Source organism: Protopterus annectens, chromosome 5.part0, assembly GCF_019279795.1.
Source record: "Protopterus annectens isolate FY-2018-M chromosome 5.part0, PAN1.0, whole genome shotgun sequence".
Taxonomy (NCBI): Eukaryota; Metazoa; Chordata; order Ceratodontiformes; family Protopteridae; genus Protopterus; species Protopterus annectens.
Genome location: NC_056735.1, coordinates 862,777,207 through 862,799,354, shown reverse-complemented (window position 1 = coordinate 862,799,354; position 22,148 = coordinate 862,777,207).

Below are 22,148 nucleotides of genomic sequence, written 5' to 3'. Positions count from 1 at the left end.
CCTCTATCTGGAAAATATTCTATACCCTACCCATACACAAAGGAGGTAACACCACAGAAATCTCTAATTTCGGGCCTATCGCCATCCTGTCACCCCTCTCAAAAATATTGTAAAAATGCATACACAAGCAAATTATGGAACACTTATTACAAAAAAAATCTCCTCACACCACACAACATGGCTTTCGTCCAAAACATAGCACAACTACTGTCCTTCTATCCTTTATCAACACTATCTCTCTGGCCAGAGATAACAATAAACTAGTGTCATACTTATTCCTTGATCTCTCCAAAGCATTTGATACAGTCTCTCACCCCATTCTCCTGGACAAACTCACTAACCTTAACTTCTCCACCTCTTCCACTGCCTGGTTTTCTAGTTACCTCACAGATCAACTACAATCAGTTAAATGGCTCTCTGCTCTTTCACCTCCTCTTCCTATCAAAACGGGTGTTCCCCAGGGATCTATTTTTGGTTCTCTATTTTTTAATATATTTACTAATCTACTCCATACCTCCTTCCCTCAGTCATCCCTTGTCCAATATGCTGTTGATTCTATAGTCATCACAATTGCAGACACCCTCTCTGATTTATATTGAATTACTCAGACATCATTCAATTCAGTTGAAACATGGCTCTCTAACAACCAGCTAATTCTGAATCCTAATAAGGCTAAACTTTTACTTTTTCTTCCCAAAAATCGAAATCACCTTAAACCCACTTTTGTTATCCATTCGCTAAACAAAACTCCTCTCGTAGCCAAGCCCAACACAAAACTTCTAGGGGTCATGACAGATGTCCAGTTGAAATTTGACTTGAATGTCAACACCTGCATTAAGTAAACCCATCAAAAACTTGGCCTCTTATACAGAAATAAAAAGTTTTTGTCTAACAAAGCTAAAGACTCCCTCACTCACGCCTATCTCCTACCAAGCTTATTGTATAGCTCTCAAATTCTTACTAACCTCCAAATCTCTCTCTTAACTAAGTTTGAAACTACCTATAACGGCCAGATTTGTTGCAAATCAAAGCTATGGATCTCATCACTGTCTCTCTTTAAAACACTTAAACTGGCTTGAATTTCCCCACCTGTTACTCCTCTCTCAGCTTAAGCGTATTCACTCTATCTTGTACCAACCATCTTTCTGTCCCAACATTTCCCCTCTGATCTCCCTCTACACTCCTTCTAGGACTCTCCATAGCTCAAACCAAGATCTACTACAAATCTATAAACCCAAGAGCAAAATTGGTCAAAACATCTTCAGCTGTTACCCTTCCATTTCTTGGAACAAACTCCCATTGGAAATTAGAACACTTAAACAACTCAAAGAATTCAAATCAGCTACCAAAAGCTACCTAAAAAGTTTCTGGTTATGCTACTCTACTCACCCTCCATAACCTGTCTCCCTCTCTTATATAGAATGCCCTCTCCCCTCATCAATATTTTTTCTGTTATCTGATAGCTCTCTTAGTCATTTTATCTAGTTACTTACCTGTTTACTCAAAATGTTTCTACTTATATACTACTTGTCATATCCTCACTAACTCCAACTAGGCTGACTGCACTTAATAACTCTGTATATTGTACTCGTACACATATTATGTTAAATGACTAATTTAATGCTCTGGAAATAATCTCTATGCTTATAATGTACCAACTTGAAAATGTTTGTTGTTACTATATATGCTTTGACTCTATCAACTTTGAAAATGATTATTGTTTCTATACTATTACTATTTTCCACTTACAATTTTATTTGTAATTTTGTGGAGCTTTTCTTCCCAGGCCACCACTGAAAAGGGGCTATTAGCAAAGGCCAGACAAACCCGGTCAACAAATGTAAAATAAATAAATAATAAAATAAATAAATAAAACTATTAGTTGGACTGAAAATACCTTAATCAAGTGAGCATACTCTGTATAATACCATATTAAACAAGCAGACCAAATAAACAGTAAATGCACACCAGATAGGAACAGCTGCAATTATGTTAATTAAAACTTAAACATGTCAGCTCAGGTCATGGTGATTGGACAGGTATTGCTCACCGGATAACAATATACTGAAATCATAGCAGATATCGACTGAATAACACTAGGACAAGAAAAGCACAATAGAATTCCTAAAAATGATTAGGTATGTCTGTGAATCTGTGCATTTCAGATGCATGAATAAACTAACTTGCCCATGTGTAAAAACGTTTGAGTAACTTAAGGGGAATCTACATATTCCAAGTTAAGTTGTTAAAAACGAAAAAAAAAAAACCCAGAGAACTGACAATAGGAAGACACAATCTGAAAATACAAGGTAGAACTGATTATTATTCACAGGAAAGGGTAGTCGAAAATGGTACAATCTCCCTGAGGTGGGAGAATTAAAACACTTTATACATACTACACTCCAACTTTAAAGAGTTTGAGCTGTCAGTTTTGCAGCAGGGTTTAAAGTTTACTTCTTTTTCACATTTATGGTTGACTTGGTAAAATTAAGTGGTAAAGTTAAATGGTGCTTGTCTTTTCACAAAAAAAGTGCAAATGCATTTGAAGTTACTAGTAGTGATTATGTACATGAATTTGTTCATTTGGGAAGTTGCAAAAGATAAATTCACCATATGAGTTTAATAGGGCTACTAGCCAAATTTTCAGAATGAGTCTTTAAATGTGTTTGCAAATGTTCATATATGTCTTAAAATACTGACGTTTCAATTTATCTTATCAAAAAACTACTAAGCTTTAAAAAAATGTAGACTTTAAAACATATGGTATTTAGACTTTCTGATAAGAGGTAATCTTGTAGCAATGATGGTGGAGTTTTATAAATATAAATGTGATTTATTGAATCAGTTGGAATGCATTCCTTCTTTGGGATTGGAATATGGAATTGCATCTTTCAAACAGCAAGATAATTTGTTTGAGATTGACCCTACATTTTAAATACTTGCAAAAGTTCATAACAACATGATAACTCCAGTTCAATGTGGCCTATAGCTTCAAGCATAGATAGTTAAGTATAAAAAAAAAACAATGAATTACAGGACCTGATAATGAGGCCTCACATTACAGTTCTTTCTTCCTAACTTCACAACATTATGTTGATAAACAAGCTACTTAGGTTTACGTGGTATGAACGTTTAATACTGGTAAAAGTGGATCTAAAATATTTATATGCATCTACTAGCCATAATGATGACATAAAGGCTGTATTACATTATTAAAAAGGCTCTCATTAAAAAGAATAATTTGTTTAGGATTTATCACAATTTTGTTTAGAACATAGTTTGATTTTGATATTTGTGATTACCTGAACCAGACAGTTAAAGTAATAGGAGTATCTTCTGTTTCAACCATTCATGGATTTTGTTTACTTTCAGTAAGCCATGCTATATTTTTGGTTTATCTATAATATTATTTTGGTTTGCCATGGGTTGGAAAATATATTATATAATTTAATACCAAAAACACCAGTCCAAGGAATAATCAACACCAACAGCAGAAACCTCATACAGCCAAAACCAGCAAGGTAAAAAATTCACACCGTACTAGCATCCACACAGTTTATTAGCCACTTTCGTCAGAAAGACTTCATCAGAATAGAAATTCATAACAAATTCACTCTGTTTAAATACTTACACCCTAATCACTTCAAATTTACCAATTAATTAATTTAACCATCAATAAAAACATTAAAATAAATTACAATTTAAATTTTATTAATATATACTCTAATATTTCTTAAAAAACATTTAATATTCACCGTATCATTGAGTCCACGTCTTCTGTCTGACAATAACTTAATTTGCCAAGAGGCTTCTTTTTGTTCTAAGTAAGTTTTTAAATCCCCGCCTCTTGGGTCCATTTGCCCCTGCTTAATGACTAAAGAAAAAAAATGAATTTTTTATAATTGGAACACCTTAAAGTATGTTTGTACAAAGTGCTTTTCATATCTTTCTTTTTAATATAATACTGCCATTCCTTAATACGTTTGAATAACCCTCTAGTGTGGTCATTCTAAGTTAAAAAGCTAGACATCCTGAACAAAGGCAAATATAAACAACACCCCTTGTTTGACAGTTGTAGCTCCCTTTCAGCATAATGGTATACAAAGGGTCAACCAACATAATAAAAGGACTTCTAGAATATAATGACAAATATTACAATGTCCACACTTAGACATTCCAACTGATTTGTTGGAAAGAATATTAGTAACCACAACCTTAGTGCTGCCTTTTTGTAAAAGATTCTTCAAATTATAGTTGTTCTTGTAAACAAACTTTGGAGCATCTCCCACAATGTTATACAGTTCTATGTTCCCTTGTAAAACTTTCCAATTATTACTGATGATTGAATGTGTGCTGTTACTGTCAACTGTCATGTCTAAGGTACAAGTCCACCTTCTATCCTCACTTCTTTCAACTACACTTTCTAGTCCCTTTTTGTAACTAACAAAAGGATGTTTTAAAATGGGCGGAAAGGAAAATTTTATTTTTTCCATAATTTCTTTTTCTGTTTCAAAAACCCTTCTTCATACCTTCTGCTTAAAAATAAATTGGTAATAAAATTAAATTCATCCTCAAGCATTGTGTCATTGGTTGTCATTCTGCTGGCCCTAATGTATTGTCCCCTAGTCAAGTTCTTTTTCATAAAAAATGGGTGATTGCTATTATAATGTAAATAACTGTTGGTGAAGGTAACTTTTCTATAAATTTTGCTATCAAACTCCATGTTATTAATATTTCATTGTAATGTAACATCCAAAAAATTGACAACATGACCAACGTCCCCCATTGTAAACTTTAAAAGGTCGACATTCGCAAGTAATCAGAATTTCCTTAGCTATGAGGAGATGACGTCATACCTTCAGGCTGTAGTAGTGAAAGTGCCGTGGGGATTGTATAAAGGTAGCATTGAGGCTAGAGTAGGGGTGATAGCACAAAAGTAACCTAGCAGATTACTTTTATTTTACAGAATTCACATCAGCTCCGAAACACACACACGCACACACACACACACACACACACACACACACACACACACACACACACACACACACACAAACATCTGCATGCTTTGATGGTTTTACAGAGGGGCAAGCCCCTCTGCACCCCCCCCACACCCCCTGCAAATTATATATACCAACTACAAAATCGCATACAGTGAGGAAAATGGTAAACCTCCCAATCCTCACTGTACAGCAATTCCTGTTCACGACTTACTTTCATTAACATGAGTTCAGAATATTTCAGTTCGGCATTAAGAAAATTTAAAACTACACATCTGACCAAATCATTTTCACGTTAAGTGCCATTCAGCATTATGATAGTAAACCATTAAAATAATACATAGTTAAATGCCAATGTACATAGTTAAATTTCCAGTTTTCAGATTAGTTAACAATCATCATAGCTGCAATTACACTATCTACATCAGTTTGACGATTATCATAGAATAGTAGCTAAAAGTATAGTATGGAGCAGAATCTCAACACTACAAAGACATATACTATAGAACCTAAGATATTTTACATACATAGAGAAGTAATACCTTTGCATAAGTCTAGCATAGCTGTAGGCTGACAAAGTTGTTAATCAATGCCTCTAAAGCAATTGCAAATGGATTCGAAACACAGATGATTTTTCAGCACATTCTTGAAATATTTGATGGAGTCCTGTTTTTTATATTCTGCAAATAAGTGGTTCCAGGTTGCAGGTTCCAATACAGAGAAAGCTGTTTCACCTGGTATGGTTTTGAACATTCCTTCACTTTGCTCTTTTCCAACTTTGGAAACATCATTCATCATTTGTGAGCACCAGTAGATGCTTGGTATTTACCAGTATGGTGTTATTGTGACATTGCATATGCAATTCTTGACATAGGCATCAATATTCTCTTTGACCCCTTGACTTCTGGTGAAACAATATCATACATAACGCATTTTTTTTTCTTTGGTTATCATTATGACTAGAATTTACTTTTCAGTACTATCAGTTTGTCAATTCCCTCAACTTTTGAAGAAAACACATTCCTCTCCCTGGATATGAAGGAACGTGACATAATGAAGGTTTACTGGTTTACCCCGAGGCCACTTGCAGTGACAAACAGCTCAAGCATGTGAAACCAGGATTCCCAATTCTCTGATAGGTTCCTTTCCAAAAGTTATCAATGATCACCATGTCAAGCCAAAAGTTTAGAAGTCTTCACAAAAAAAATTGAATTTAGTGAAATAGTGCACTATAGTAGCTGAAAATATATATTTCAAATAAATTGTAACAGAAATCTCAGTGCAATGAAAAGACTCGTTTCAGTATTTTTCTTGCCAATAAAATGTGAAACAGAATTCATAAAGAATACCTTTAGACATCCAAGTGTTAACTTAAACTTTTTTTTGTGATGCAAAGAATCAAAGACATCCATTATAAGCAGACCAAAACAATGCACAGATAGATAAAATGAATGATACAATTTTTCCTCATTTGACAGGAAAATATTGAGTAAATCTTTCTTCTGACACCATATCAGAGCTGAAGTGGAAGACATTTGATATTAAATGCATCAGGCCGAGACAAAGAGGACTTAGAATACATGTCACACACACACACACACACACACACACACACACACACACACACACACACTGTTTCTTCATTAAGCCTTTACTTATATAAGTAATGAAACTTTCCAATTTACATGACTCACAGCCTTAGACTACCTGTAATCTTAAAGATATACTATACCACATACCAAGTATACGACAATAGGCTTGAAAAGTGACATCATCAAAAAAGAGGATGCAGCCTGTGTTACTGCAGCTGGATATAAAAGAATGGTTTCAACATTGTTAGAAGCAGGCAGAAATAACTAGCAAAACTCTAAAAACTTTTCTGGTAATTTCCACAGCTGATTTAAGAACCTTATTTTACTAACAGTAGTGAAAGTCTTACACTTCAGGGATATTGTGTGAATGACACCTTACCAGTTTTGTTCCATTTTAGCAGCACTTGCTTTGTAATGTCAGCCCTTCCTGATAAATGTACAACTTTTTTCTCTCATAGTTATTTCAATACTTATACTGCAGTTTATCACATTTTTTAAGAAGAATATTTATGTCTCTCTTAAAGCAACCCCCAGTAAATACACACATATAGCAAGTACATAACCACTTGAAATAGCAAAGTACATTAATAATTCTAGGTTCTATATTACAAGATTGAAGCTTTACTTAATCGAATAAGTAAAGCTCGAACTTTTAATATCAAAACCGTGAATTGTCGAACGGCCGATTTAACCCAGGGAAACACTTCCCTTGGCCGTTCTGTGGAGTATGCCCGTTTCTCCAATTTGGAGCGATCTCTGAGTTGGTATATTTGGGTAGGGGGGTGTGGGGGCAAAGCCCCTCACTTGATTTCGGATGTAAAGTTTTTTTTTGATTTGGCCAAGGGAAGTGTTTCCCTTGGTTGGATCTGCGTTCGACAATTTTAGCTGTTGATATTACAAGATTGAGCTTTAGTTATTCGATTAACTAAAGCTTCGATGTTGTAATATAGACGTTAATTCTACGCTAGAATGCAATTGGTCTTTGACTACAGTAATGAAAATACTGTGAAGTACCTGTAACTTGATTCTTATCTCTAGTTTACAGCTGTCCTGTTGGCCACCATTTGGATTATTTTTTTTTATTTTTGAGTTTAAATACATATTAACTTGTGTCATTTACTAAACTAAAATTTCACTCATTTCCATTTCAGTCTAGCCCACATAGAGAGATTCCCCACTCTTTTCTTCCTTTCAGCCTCCATTTCTGTCTTGACTTATTCCCCCACTAACATGCATCTAAAGCCATGCAACACTAACTATAATTTTAGCATGCGTTCATTTAGCAGAACTTAATAAATGATTGTTATGTCAAGCCTCAGCATGAGCATATATGGTGGTATTGGACAGAAATCATGAAATCTGACACTGTGTAGGACAAAACCTAGATAGGTTCATAGGTGTGTACTAGGCTAATATTCTGGGGCCTTTACAAGCCTAGCCCATAGGATTACCCTGGCATCGTGCTACCCGACCGTAGTTCCCAGTGCATCATGTTCATCATTGTGTAGCATGGTGAACTGTTGACAAAAAAGACTACTTGTGCAAATTGCAGTTATGGAGCAAGACCCCATGGTATAGTATGCATAGAATACACTATGTATAGCACTGCAGTGTAGTCTCATCACTATGGCCCTAATGCATAGCAATATACAAACCCCACACACATGTAGGAGAAAAAGTGAATGGAAGTGAGGTGAAAGGGGAGTCAGATAGAAAGAGAAAAAAAAACAATTAGTTAACAGTAACAAAATAGTACAACATATCAAACAATAATGCAGCACACTATATATGTATTAGTAGGTAAGTCCATTAAGCAGCAGATGGCAGTGGGTGATAAAAGAATTGGGCTTAGCAAATTAACAGAAACGCAAATCATTATTGTTTATCTAACTACAGTATAAGCCTACTCACAGAATAGAACTGCACAGCACACACAGTGGCACACAGGTGTGATATATGATGGTGAACAAATATAACCCATCGATGGCATGTGAGACAGCAGAAACTAACATAAATATGTGTGCCTAATAGATTCAGTATACGCAAAATGCAAATTTCAGAACCAGGAATGATTCATAACTGGAAATCAAATCTAAAGGGTATGAACATGTAGTTCAAAACATGGGAAAACAGATGCTGTAATTTTCCTAAGGTAATGACACAAATGTTATACACACAGCACAAGTCACACAGAGGGCAAGACACATGGCAGTAGCAACAGATCCATATGTTTTTCACACCAATTGATTTGTTTGTGTAGTTACTTTGGCTAACTGGGTTAGTCCCATAAGCCAATAGTCTGTTTTTATTGACTGGTGTAAGCTGGCCAAGAATCCACGGAAATTCTCTCTTTCTCATACTCGGAAAGGAAAATACTGTTCGACATGAGGTAGGAGAGCATATCGTGAATATGCTGACATTTGAAACTGCAGTATCTGAAGGTTCCCCACGGGTAACCTCAAAGACACAGCACATGAGTAGAGAGGAGATTCAAGATGAAGAGAGGTTGGCGATGGGGAGCAAACCAGTAGGAACATGTTTAAAAAGTGATGTTTTGTGGAGTGAATGCACTACTGAATCAGAGATTGAAAAATTAAGTGAGAAGAATTGGGGAGGAGCTGAAGGAAAGATCCTGATGTTTTGCAGTCTGCCAGCTGTATGCTGAAACCTGGAGCTTTAACATCTGGCTTCTGTAAAGATGACTCGGGGGATTGCAAGAAACAGCTTCTTGATGTTTGCTCTGGGAAACAATGTGGTTAAAATTAAAAGTGTGAAGGATTTTCTGCAGTTCCTGGTAAGTGCTTTGTCATCAGGGAATTAGTAACAAAAATGCTACATTTCAAGCCAAGTGACATATGCAGTTATTTCTCCCTCTGCAGAGGATGTGTATATCATTAGATTTAAAACTACAAGTATGTTAAAAAGTTTACAATATCTGGGATTAATTTAATGACAGTGACAGTGCTTCTTATTTTCAGGTCATCCCAGTGTTACAGACATTACATGAAACAGTGACATTGCTATTAGGACATGAGGGCGCAGACATTATGACTTGATTAATGGTTAAACTGAAGATGCAGTGTGATGTCTGAACTCAAACCACATTGAAATTAGTTTAGTATTTGAGAATGTGAATGAAGGGTAAACATCACATTGTGGATGAGCGACTCTCAGATACTAAATTTCCCTGGGTGTTTTTCCCCACTGGAAGGGTAGAATTCAAACAACTTATGCAAAACAACCCCAAAATATGTTACAAAATGGGAACAGTTAATTATTTCTGCATTAACTGCAGGTGCATAACAATTTTTTGTGGAAATATGGGACTATTAGAAGAAAGTGAAAAACAGATTAGGTATTTTTTTTAACAATTTAGGACATGCTTATAAAAACTGATAAAACTACATTTGCTGAACTGAAAACAAATGTGGGTGCCTTGTTTGAAAAATACAGTAACAAGTATGATTTTGAAGCAAATATGGCTTCTTAAGTGGAATGGATACCCCATAACTTTTTCTTTCACTATCAAATAGTGAAAAACATTACAATACCCCAGTTTGTTTTTGCTACCATGTTTTTATATCTTACCTTTGTATATACTGAATAACAGCATACTACTTGATGCTAATGGGTTTTGTCACAATAGCTCACAAGTTATTTATATTTGAGGCATAATTAAGCACTACACTGTCAAAGTGTTCTCCGCACATGCAATATATAGGATGCTATTTATTTGTACATTTCAGTTTAAACTTGTGATATCAACTGAAATTAGACTTGTAGGTCCACCTACCCAGCTGACAAACAAACAAATAAAAAAATTGAATGAAAAGGCAAAGGGGGATATTGTACAAAATGTTCAAAAAGAATTAACAGCTAAAGAAAAAGCGGACGCAGTAAGTTTTACAGGGGGAAAAGGAAGTTTGCATGTGCTAGGTAATATGAGGGAACATGAAGAGTGTTTATTATAAGAAACATTTATTTTTCCACAAAATAAATGAAGGGAAAGAAGCAAAGTTAAAAGATTCATATAAATCTGGTATTACAAAGAAAAGAAAGTGCCAGGGAGGAATCTGACAGTGAAGAACAAAGGAAAATGGAAGGTATAAGAACATTTTCCATGCAAATGTTTAAGGTGTTTACCTTAGGTATCGGGGCATTACCAGAAAAGGGACAGAAGAAAGTTTTTGAGGCTGTTACAATATTGAGAGAGAATATATAGTCAGCAGCTACTTATGACTGTGAAGGAAGGCATCTGTATGATCATATGTGGACAGGAAAGGGCAAACGTTATTTGTATTATGTTTAAATAGAAAATTTAATAGCAAACTTTATTGGTAGATTTCAGTCATAATATTATATAGTGATACTGGTAAGGACACAAGCAGCTCTCATGGCTGCCTAAATGACAGCCCCCCTGAATCTTACCCTCCTGGATCTGGGTAGATCTCCACCACTAGGGAAAAAAATCGGCTCAAGTCCGACTGGGAGAGGCTTGGTTGTCAGCAGATGCAGGGGCAAAAAGTATAGAAAAAATATTTACTAGGAGGTTCAAGAAAGAAGGATTTTAGCAGTTGATATTAAAATGGGAAAAGCAGTATAGATGCTTATTAATGTATATGTGCAGGTACTGCAATTTTCTGTCCATGCTACTGTACCTGTGATTGTACTAATCCTCAGATGAGCTGGTCCACTGTCGTGCACCAGTTCTCTTCTCTGACCTCTTGTCAAATCCTGGTTTCATTTCTCTGTCAGGCATAATTCATTGTGAGGTTAGGAAAACTTCCCTTTTGTTTTAGCCCTACCACACCCCTCCATGGTTTTTGTCTGGGACAAACATAAACACACAAGTATACACCTTCCACAGACAATATAACACCCATGCATGTACACACATGCAATCTTACAGACAAACATACCCACATTTAGTACCTGCATGGTCTGCAACCACAATCCCCCCAGTACATAACAGCCACAGTCAAGTCAGGCAGCTGTAATCCGCCATTCGTTCATTCACACATCTGCACTCACTGTAGCATACATGGACAAATATACACAGATCCACTTACACACACACACACACACACACACACACACACACACACACACACACACACACACACACACACACACACACACACACACACACACTCACACACACATGGACAGACACTCCCACACCTTCTCCTACATACATACAGTACTACTTACATGCTGCTCTGCTTTACCATGCTCAGCTTAACTCCCTTGAAACCCTTGAAATGTACAGGTCTACAATGAAAAATACTAGTGTGCACTTGTGCACTCACACATTTTCTGGACTAGACTGTTGGGAGACTTGCAGAATATGAATGTATCTGCCATCCATACTTTGCAAGTGTCTTAACACACCAATGTACCACTCTGCATAACAGGATGTTATTAGCATAGGCTGTGTTTTACATGTGTCTCTGAATACTTCTCTGCTCAGTAAAGACAGGCTGCAGTACAGAGCAGTGATGTACCTATCAGCAAGAAAAGATTTGTGCGGCATGCAAAATATATTGTCCACCTTTGTGTACTATGCCAGCTGACTAGAAATCCCAGCATTGTATTCAAGTTCAAATTTATCTGAGTGCTTATTTCCTAAATGCTATTAGAAACTAAAAAAATATAGATACAAGTCAATAAAGTCAACTGACAAGGAAATGCTATAAAACAATCAGCATTCCAAGATATCCACTTAATAAACTATACAAATGCTTAATTAGAATAATTACTATAAGCCTGCACCAGTGTCATACAGACAAAAAGCTCTGATAACAGCCCAGATGGCCAGTACTTGACTAAGAACTCTGGTATTTAATGGTGCAGGCAATGATGATGGACTTGACCATCGGGGGGGGGGTCCCAACAGACTCATGCTGCTACTCTGATAACAGGGCCTTATTTGGAAAGCAGAAACCCATTGTGCTGCAAGGAACTGGTGCTGTGAAGATGTGAAAGTGGACAATCAAGCTGGTGACAGTAGCTCCTGTTGGTGCATGTGGAAGGGACACATGAATAGACTAGGAGAGATGGGTGACACTTTTGGTGACCCATGTGATAACTTCACCACCAGGGATAGGGTTAAGCCACAAAATTTGAAACAGCTCTCATTACCAGGATGTTGGTGAGTGTACAATGCTCCCCTCAGACAGCATGTGTCTCATTGAGGGGAGGCTTGAAGGCTGGCAGTCATGGCAGAAGAAATGACCCAAAAATAATTAGTGTAACAAATAAGGCATATATTCAAAATATCTAGCAAGACCACCTGCCAAGATAAATGAAAAAAATCAAGGGCTGAACCAAACAGTCATATCAAAATAAACTTAGAATACTTTGATGGCTGATAAAAACTGTGTGTCCTTCATCAAATTATAGAGTGGCACAACACCAGATAGTATGGTTAGAAGTGCTAACAAAATTGACTCAAGCACACTGACTCAGAAAACCAGAAAAAGCATTCTGTAAACCGGTCCATCATACACAGTGGCTGGCATACCATAAGGTGGATGCTTAACTCCAGAATGGTGAAACTGGTGAATTACTAAACAGCCAAGAGACGGAAAAATGACAGAAGCAGTTCCCAGCACACTTTATATGTAATAAATTATCCAAGAGCCAAGAGTCTTCACAAGTAAAGTTTAATAAATGGAGAAGGATCTCATCAAAAGACAAAATCCAAACCAGTTTGAAGGCATCTAGGTGTTCTGTAAGGAAATACACATCACCACGTGGGCAAACATGATCCACGGATAGTGTGGCATTCTTAAAAAATTAGCTTTTGCAATATCAGATATCACCACACTTTGGCCAAATATTCCAGTAAAGCAAAACAAAATATTTTGTAAGGAAGAGAGGCATAGCTGTTAAAAGTATGTAGTGCCTGGTGACAACTATACAGCTACAGCACTGAGTTTCCAGATGGACCTTCCATATCACAGGTACATCTAAAATATATGCTGAAAAAACACACGGAAAAGAAAGTGCCACAAAGATATTTATGCCAGCCCTTTAAACAAGAAGTTAGACTAAAACAGGATAATGGGGTAAATGTAACCAGGAAGAAGTTAGAGGAACAGCTGAAAAGTATATATAGGCTGTTTGGGAAAGACAGTAACAGAGAAAATATGAAAAAAGTTTTAATAAAGGAATAATAGGAAGATAAAAACAAGATTAGGAGACCTGACAATGTCTGAATTAGATGGGACATCTGGGAAATTTTAAAATCTTTGAAAGAAAAAATAACTGTGGAATTGATTGACGAATTTAAAGAAATATGATGAGCAGGAGAAATGTTGGAATACATAGTGCTGTAGTAACATTAATTTACAAAAGGCAGTTTGGAAATATTGAATAGATGGAAGTCTGTTAATATTGTGGATTTCACTGTAAGACTCTGCTTCAGTATCTTTAAATTTATTAAAAATAAGAAAGTAAGGCATAAACAAATCTGGCCTGTGCAGCAAAGGAATTAATATTTATTTATTTCTCCTTTGTTGACCAGGCTAGTAGCCTTTTTTCAGGGGAGACCCAAAGTGGCATACTACTGGAGAAATTTGCCCTGGGCATCAGGGAACTTCCTCTACACTTTTCAATAGGTGTTGTTGAATCTTTTACATCCACCTGAGCCACGACAATTCAAGAGGATGGGAAGATGGTTTAACATCTCATCTGAAAGATGGATTGGTCTAGCAAAATATCAAGATCTGTATTCATGCAAAAGATATGTTTCACTTAGGATGATTAAAGAAAGCAGAATAGTATGTTACTTTGGTGGATTGTCAATAAGATTTTTATAACATGAGAATAAGTAAATTAGAGGGAATTTGGGTAGAATTAGGGGTCGATTAGATTGTAATAGGTTTTATTAAAAGTATGTATAATAAGGCAGAGGTGATGGTTTGAGTCAGTTTTGCATTAAGTAAAAAAGCCATGAAGATGGGTTTGTTTCAAGGCCACTAGGCTACTACTCTGTTGTATGAGTATTGTAGCAAGAGTTTTTAGAGAAAGTAGAGAGGTCAGAGAGAATTAGGAGTAAAGAAAAAAAAGTTTGCTTTTGCAGATAATGTATGTTTCAGTTGCTCTGAATGGTTGTAATTCAAAAATGAATACTGAAGAAATAATCAAGGATTATGACTCAACTTACATCGTTACATAAACAGAACATTTTACTTCCTAAAGCTATTTTAGTACCCAAAGTTTTTCCTGCCTGTAGAGCAAACCTACTTTGCATGTCAAGTGGTGTCCTATGCCCCTTCATGTTAAGTCTCGATCAGGGTTGGCCTTACATATAGGCAAACTAGGCAACAACCCCGGGTGCTGTGATTGTAAGGGCACGCTTTCCATATTTATTTATTTTTAGAGCAATGTTTCTTTGCCCTAAAAAATAAATAAACATATCTACTAAAAGAAAATGTTGTAGAACATTAGGTGATCCAGGGATGGAGACAGATACTCTGCTTGACTTGATGTTCAAGTCATGTTACTTTAGCTTAGAGAATGGGCGACCTGTACATCGCCACCCTGTTTGGAGAGCGAATCTTCTCCAGGAAGGTGTTAATCTTTCAGTAATGGCTGCTAAAAAATGAGCCCACCTCTTCACAGCAGCATATTAAGCTGCTGTGGAGCTCAGACTGAAAGTAACTTAATGGCCACCATTATTTTATTATGCTCACTAAGCAGCTTTTTTACTGTTTAACAAGTGTAAATTTAAAAAAAGAAAAACTAAAATAAAAAAATACAAGCGCGTGCATGTGTGTGTGTGTGTGTGTGTGTGTGTGTGTGTGTGTGTGTGTGTGTGTGTTACAAAGTGTGCTTGAGCGCATGCTTGCATGAAAGTGAAAGTGAGATCGATCGAGCAATTATTTTACATTGGCTAAGCAGCACTTTTGCTGTTTAACAAGTGTAATAACAAAAGAAACATAAAAAAAGTGCGTGTGTGTGTGTGTGTGTGTGTGTGTGTGTGTGTGTGTGTGTGTGTGTGTGTGTGTGTGTGTGTGTGTGTGTGTCTATCTGCATGCATGAGTGTATGCATGCTTGCATGCAGGAAGGCAGAAGTGTGTTTGTGAGTGTGTGAGAAGAGAGACAGAGATCGCTCAAATAATGGCAGCAGCAGCAGTTCAGAAGTTTGCATCCCTCTTGACCTCTTAGCTCAAGAAATCTTGATAAAGTCTAGAATAAAGGGGGAGCACAGGCTCAAAAATAGGAACAGATGTTACTGTTATAAAATTACAAAGTTGCTTGAATAATAGGATTTCTGTTAGTATGCATTTTCTGAAGCACGTGTGTGTGTGTGTGTGTGTGTGTGTGTGTGTGTGTGTGTGTGTGTGCGTGCGTGCGTGTGTGTGTGTGAGATAGAGTGAGATTGATCCACCACTGGCAGCAGCAGTTAAGAAGTATACATACCTCTCAACCTCTTAGCTCAAGAAATCTGGATAAAGCCTAAAATAAAGGGGTAACAAAGGCTCAAAAATAGGGACAGATTTTAAATATTGCTCTTATAAAATTACACAGTTGACTGATAAACAAGATTTGTGTTAGCTTGAATTGTCTGAAACTTAAATGTATGTCCTTATTTGGTGACTTCAGTCCTCAATGACTGGCAACAAACCACACATTTTAAGAGAAAGGAACCAAAAAATGAAGTAAATATCTGGATATTTTATGAAAATGTTATATTTTCAATGTAAAATACTTCGTCCAACATCATTTACATATACTATAGCAAGTTTGAAACAGAGGCGGAGGAACTATTTTACATCAAAAATAATAACATAATAATAAAAAATAAGTAAGTAAAACACAACGATTCAAATACAGCTCATTCTCTAAGTGTAATAATGGCCTCCAGGGTGTGTGTTACTATGTAAATAATGCCTGTGGCGTCAGGCCTCATAACACTCCTGGGTGAGCATTATTTACACAGTAACACACACCCTGCTGAGCATTATTGCTTGATTAAAAGTAGTGAGGTCACGGCAATGTTCAGATATCAGCACGAAGCCACCCAAAGATGCTTTTTTTTATATACAATGGAAGTAAAGTCAATTGTTAATACCAAGGTCAAAATCAGGGACATTCTGCAGAATTCTAGAAAGAAGAATGATGTGATGTCAGTGAGATGACTGTAATATTATTTTTACAAATACAATAATGCTGCTTCCTGCTGGCACTGATCAGCCAACAAGTTTTGGCAGTTTATCTGGCTTTCTAATTTGTGTGGTCAGAAGGGATTGGGCTGTGAGAAGTGTTACTACTGTTTTTACTGTACTTCTGGCAGTGGTCAACCAGATATTTTGGGCAACATTTCTGGCTTTGTGATTTATGTGGGCAGTTGGCATAAGGGGACTGGAATGGTGAGATAAGTGTTACTACTGGTTTTACAGTAATTCTGGCAGTGACCAACCAGATATTTGGGGAAATACTTCTGGTTTTGTGCTTTGTGTGTGCAGTTGGGATGAGGGGTATGGTACAGTGAGCACTTTGTTATTATTGTTTTTTTTTCAATAATGCTGACTGACAGTGATCTATGAGATATTGCTGGCAATACTTTTCTGACTTTGTGATCTGTGTGGAGCAACTTAAATTGGAATACTTGAAGTTAATATTCTAACTGTGGCTAACACTCCAGCCCCAAACAGTGCCTTTTATTTAAAATGTTATATCTCATTTTATTTTTCATATTCATTTTTGCCTATATAGTTTCTCTTATATAGACATTGTGAAAAAAACTCACAGAATTGGGTATAACCCGCTGTGTAACTTGCTGGATAGCCAGCTGGCTCACAGACAAGACCCAGGAACTTAGGATAGGAGAGACCACGTCCACAAAGAAGCTGGTCACCACTGGAGATCCTCAAGGGCTTGTGCTGGGTCAGATCCTCTCTGGCATCTATTTTTCAGAAGTAAAGGCCAATGTCAAGGATCTCTGGCTTACCAAGTTTGCAGATGATTGCAAGCTAGAAGCAATCATAGAAATTCCCAAGATACTATCATCTTACGGGAAGGTCTAACACAGACAAATGACTGATGTCAAAGCCAGATCTTAAAACTCAATGGCAAGAAATGCATAATAGAATCTTTTGGGAAGTTGGCCACCCAGGGGAAACTAACTCATTGACAAAACATTATTAAAATAGACAGAATAGTCAGGGATTTGGGGACTTGTGTAGACAGCAACCTGGCTTTTGACCAACATGTGTTTAAGATTGTAAGAAAATCATTCTATGTCACTAAAATTATAAGTAAGGACATGGCATCTAGATCCAGGGAAGTCACTGTGCCACCGTACTCAGACATCATCAGACCCAACATTGAGTATAATGCACCCTTTGATATGTACCTGACCACGCACAAGCAAGAACTGGAACATCCACAGAGGTTACTCACAAAAAGTATACAGGGCATAAACACAATGTCTTATGCAAATCACCTCAAATCTCTATCTCTGTACTTTGTTTCCTGCAGACTGCTGAGAGGCGACTTATGGCTGGCATACAAGGCATCCTTGAATTCCACTTCGATGGACCTTTTACTTATTCATAAAACAAATGGCACCAGAACTTCTAGATGTAAGGATTTAAACTTTGCTTATGACTTAATACTGATGCTCGTATGATTTGTTTATACTCTTCAGTAGTAATCTTGAGCTACTAGTCTGTTTTTTCTATCCTGTATAAATTCCAAAAACTGTAATTAGTTTCTTTTTAGAAATGCTATGTAAATTTTGCTTTAGATTTCTTAAGAAATGCTATGTAAATTTGTTAAGTTTTTTATTCACTGTATGTCTTGGAGCTTTTCTCCCTGAGCCTCTGCTGAAAATGGACTTGTTGTCCAGTCGGACTTTCCCGGTAAACAAATACAAAATAAAAATAAATGAATAAATAAAAACTTAAATAGGACATGTGGGAAGGACAGGTATGAATCTCGGAATCAACATTCTCTGGAATAGGCTTCCCATCCATGTGCAGCTGATCCACTCCCAAACCGTATTTGAGTGGAACCTAGAGCAGTGGTTGAGAAATCAGAAATTCACCTCTGGTTTGACACCTATTTCTCTGATAGACAGAGGCAGACATTAAACCATGCCCTAACATATAACCTCTTAAAATAACCTCTAAGGCACAACAACTCATGGGATACATTTCAGTCGCATGGCTAGGCTTATAAAGCCCTCAGTAGTTGTTAGCCTAGTATATATCTATGAACCTATATAGTTAGCCATGAAATATCTGGCAGCTGTATAGGAATCCTTTCATTTGATTGCAGGAATATATCTCACTTTCATTATATTTAATTTCTCTAAACTTTATATCCCTTTCAATTTATTTTATCTTATTATTTCGAAGCGTTCTTTTCTATCCATCCCCTTACTCTCCTCTGGTTTCACTCCCCATCTCTTAAATCTCCTTTTTAATCTCTTCTACCTCCTTACTACTAATTAATACCTCATAAAGATCTCATGCCCACCCACACATCTTGTATAAATCTTTAACCCACAAACGTTGCTCGCTCATATTTATCCAGGAACTTACTTTTTACGGCCCCTACAAACTCCAGTGTCAAACATGCCTAACCCATCTTGCTCTACTTCAAACATGCATTGTCTGTTTTTGCAGGGCTGATTCCAGAACCCCATATTAAGGAAATAAATCTAGACTTTCCAGCCTAACTTGCAAATTAACACTAATACTTTACAATTCCCTAAGTGTTAAAAAGGAAACGGTTTTCAATTCCAAGCCTCATAAAAGAGAGTTCTGGAATAGTGAGACTGAATGGGCATAAATGGAGACTACATACATAATGAAATATAATACTGTAAGTACAACAGCATTGTACTGTGGAGTAAACAGTGGTAGTTTATAAAGTCCCTGCCCATAATCAACACATGAAACACAAAGATACATGTCAGAAAGAACACAGCACAGGATAATACACAGCACAGCCCCTTTGCTGCAGAACCACTCGCACTCATTATTACACACCACAGTTTTCATTTATGGTAATTTAAGGGGATTAACAAGCAGTAACTGATAATGTGAAGCTGCAGTACTGCATCAGAAACAAAAAAGTAGCACAAAACAGTTTTCTGCAAGCACACTATCCTACACAAAAGCTTCCATAGCAAAATGTACAGCAGAGTTCTATATAAAAATGTAGGACATGCGTGTGCATCACCTAGGTACTTACTGATAGCGTCTGAGGGATTCACAAGCTGTCACACATGCTCACAGATGCTGGAGGTTCAGGAACTGGCATTGCTACAGGTCACTGTCATCCACTCCATGGGACACCAATCAGTCTAATGAGCCACCACCCCCAGTTCTCCTACAAACTGTAGAACCCCATATCATGTATCACTTCACCAAGCAGCTGGCTGTATACAGGTTTTACCTGGTGGATCAGGTGGAGTTTCCTCTCCAAGTCACCTAAATGCCCTAGCACTTTTATGAACCATACCAATAAATGTGTAAGCATGCAGTAAGTACTTCTTAATGTAGTCCATCAGACTGCAATATGCTATTCCAGGTGAGCAGATGCAAAGAATTCTAGTGAAACATTGACAGCTGTAAAATGGCACCCATTTACCACATGGGTTAAATATCAACAAATCGCAGCACATGGCCCATATGGAACCTAAAGTTAAACATGAACTTCACCATGATGCACTAAGCAGCAATACCAACTGTGAGAATACTGATGACTTAAATGATTGAAATAACAAACAGAACTAGTTAATAGGCTAATACATCACCATTCAGAAATATATCGCTGAATTATATGGTAATTCATAGTTATTTATGTGTTAAAAAGCTTATAATACACTTTGGAATTGTATGGTATATCAGTGGAATACAAATGATTGCTTTGTTTGGGATAGCCCTGAAGTGTTTTATTGTAGTATAAGCACTGTACAATACTAAATACATTACCCAGCCCTCTGTTGCTTTTTCTAGCCAAAACCAATGAAATGCCTAATATAAACAAATACAAAGAGATGATGACATCTAGATTCACCAAAACATTATTCCAACAGCTGTTTCACCATGCTAATGGCTATTTTGAATAAATTAAAATGATAATATTTTTAGTCCTAAAGCTATGGTTAGAACTTGCACTGTTAATGGTTATGAGTTAGCTAGCTACCATAATAAAACAACATCTTCATTGTGCATACTTCATCATGTCATAGATTGCCACAATACCCCCAGAAACAAAGCATGTACATCACAGATGTGATAACTTTGATGAAAAGAAGACAGACATGCTTATAGAGATTGCCTGGGCTCACTGACTCCTCCTGTTTGGCACTAATAACTGTCATGCATGTCACTCGTCCTTCTCCAACACAGATGACAAGTAGGCAGGGTATTTTGTTGAGATGCTTTAATACATGAAGCACATCAGACTGGATAGCAGCATCATAAAATACAAACAAACTGGTTAACAGACAGACCTTACATACATACATGCTTACACTTTCCCGGTCAACAAATAATAAATAAAAAAAAAATAAATAAAAAATCTCAACAGCTAACTACAAAATGGTAGTCAGGCTCGCATGTGCTCAGTATTTATACATTTGTGCAAGCCCTTGTATAGCTTCTTAAAGGAACATATACACACACACTGATCTACACCCCCCCCCTCTTAAAATTATTGCCCATTGTAAAAACAATATTAGAGTTAGACATGCATTACTATAAACATTAGAAACAAAACAAAATGTTCATGTCCAAGTTGCTTTGTATCTGTTACATGGTTTAGAGATATGACCATATCTCATAACATAACAATCTGGACCAAATTTAGCAACAGGGACAGTCTTTGGTGAACAACTCATATCAGGAACTTCTGGATTCATCATAGGAATGGGAATGTCCTCTAGAACTTCCTCTGGAATTGGAACAGTGGACAATTCACTCTGAGATAAAAGTCTCACAGGCTATGTGCTGTGGTATAGGCTCGGACCACAGTCTCAAATGTTTCCAATTCCACCTGAAGTCTGCTTCTTGTGATTCCACAATGTATGATCTTGGCTCTAGACAAATACTCTTCACAACACCAATCTGATCATAACCTTTGGACATTTGCATCCTTATCACTTCTCCTTCTCTTAATGGATTGAGCAGTTTGCTGGTTTTATCGTAGTAGGACTTCTGGGTTAAACACTTCTTCAACAGACTGGTTTTCACTGACCTGTTGTTCTTGACACATGAAACCACAATGGACTACTGATTGGTAATGTGGTTCTGGTTTGTCTTGACAGAAATCTCTGGGCAGATGAACTAAGATGTTTATCATGAGGAACATTTCTGAGATTCAAGAGATTCAGGAAAACATCAATATTGTCTTGTTTTGACTTCTCTAGTAACTGTTTTGCACTTTGAATGCACGTTCTGCCAAACCATTTGACTGCGGGTACTCAGGGCTACTTGTGACATGAGTAAAGTCCCATTCTTCAGCAAATCGTTGGAACTGTTGGCTTGTAAATTGCGTGCCATTGTCAGAAATAACTTTGTGCGGACTACCA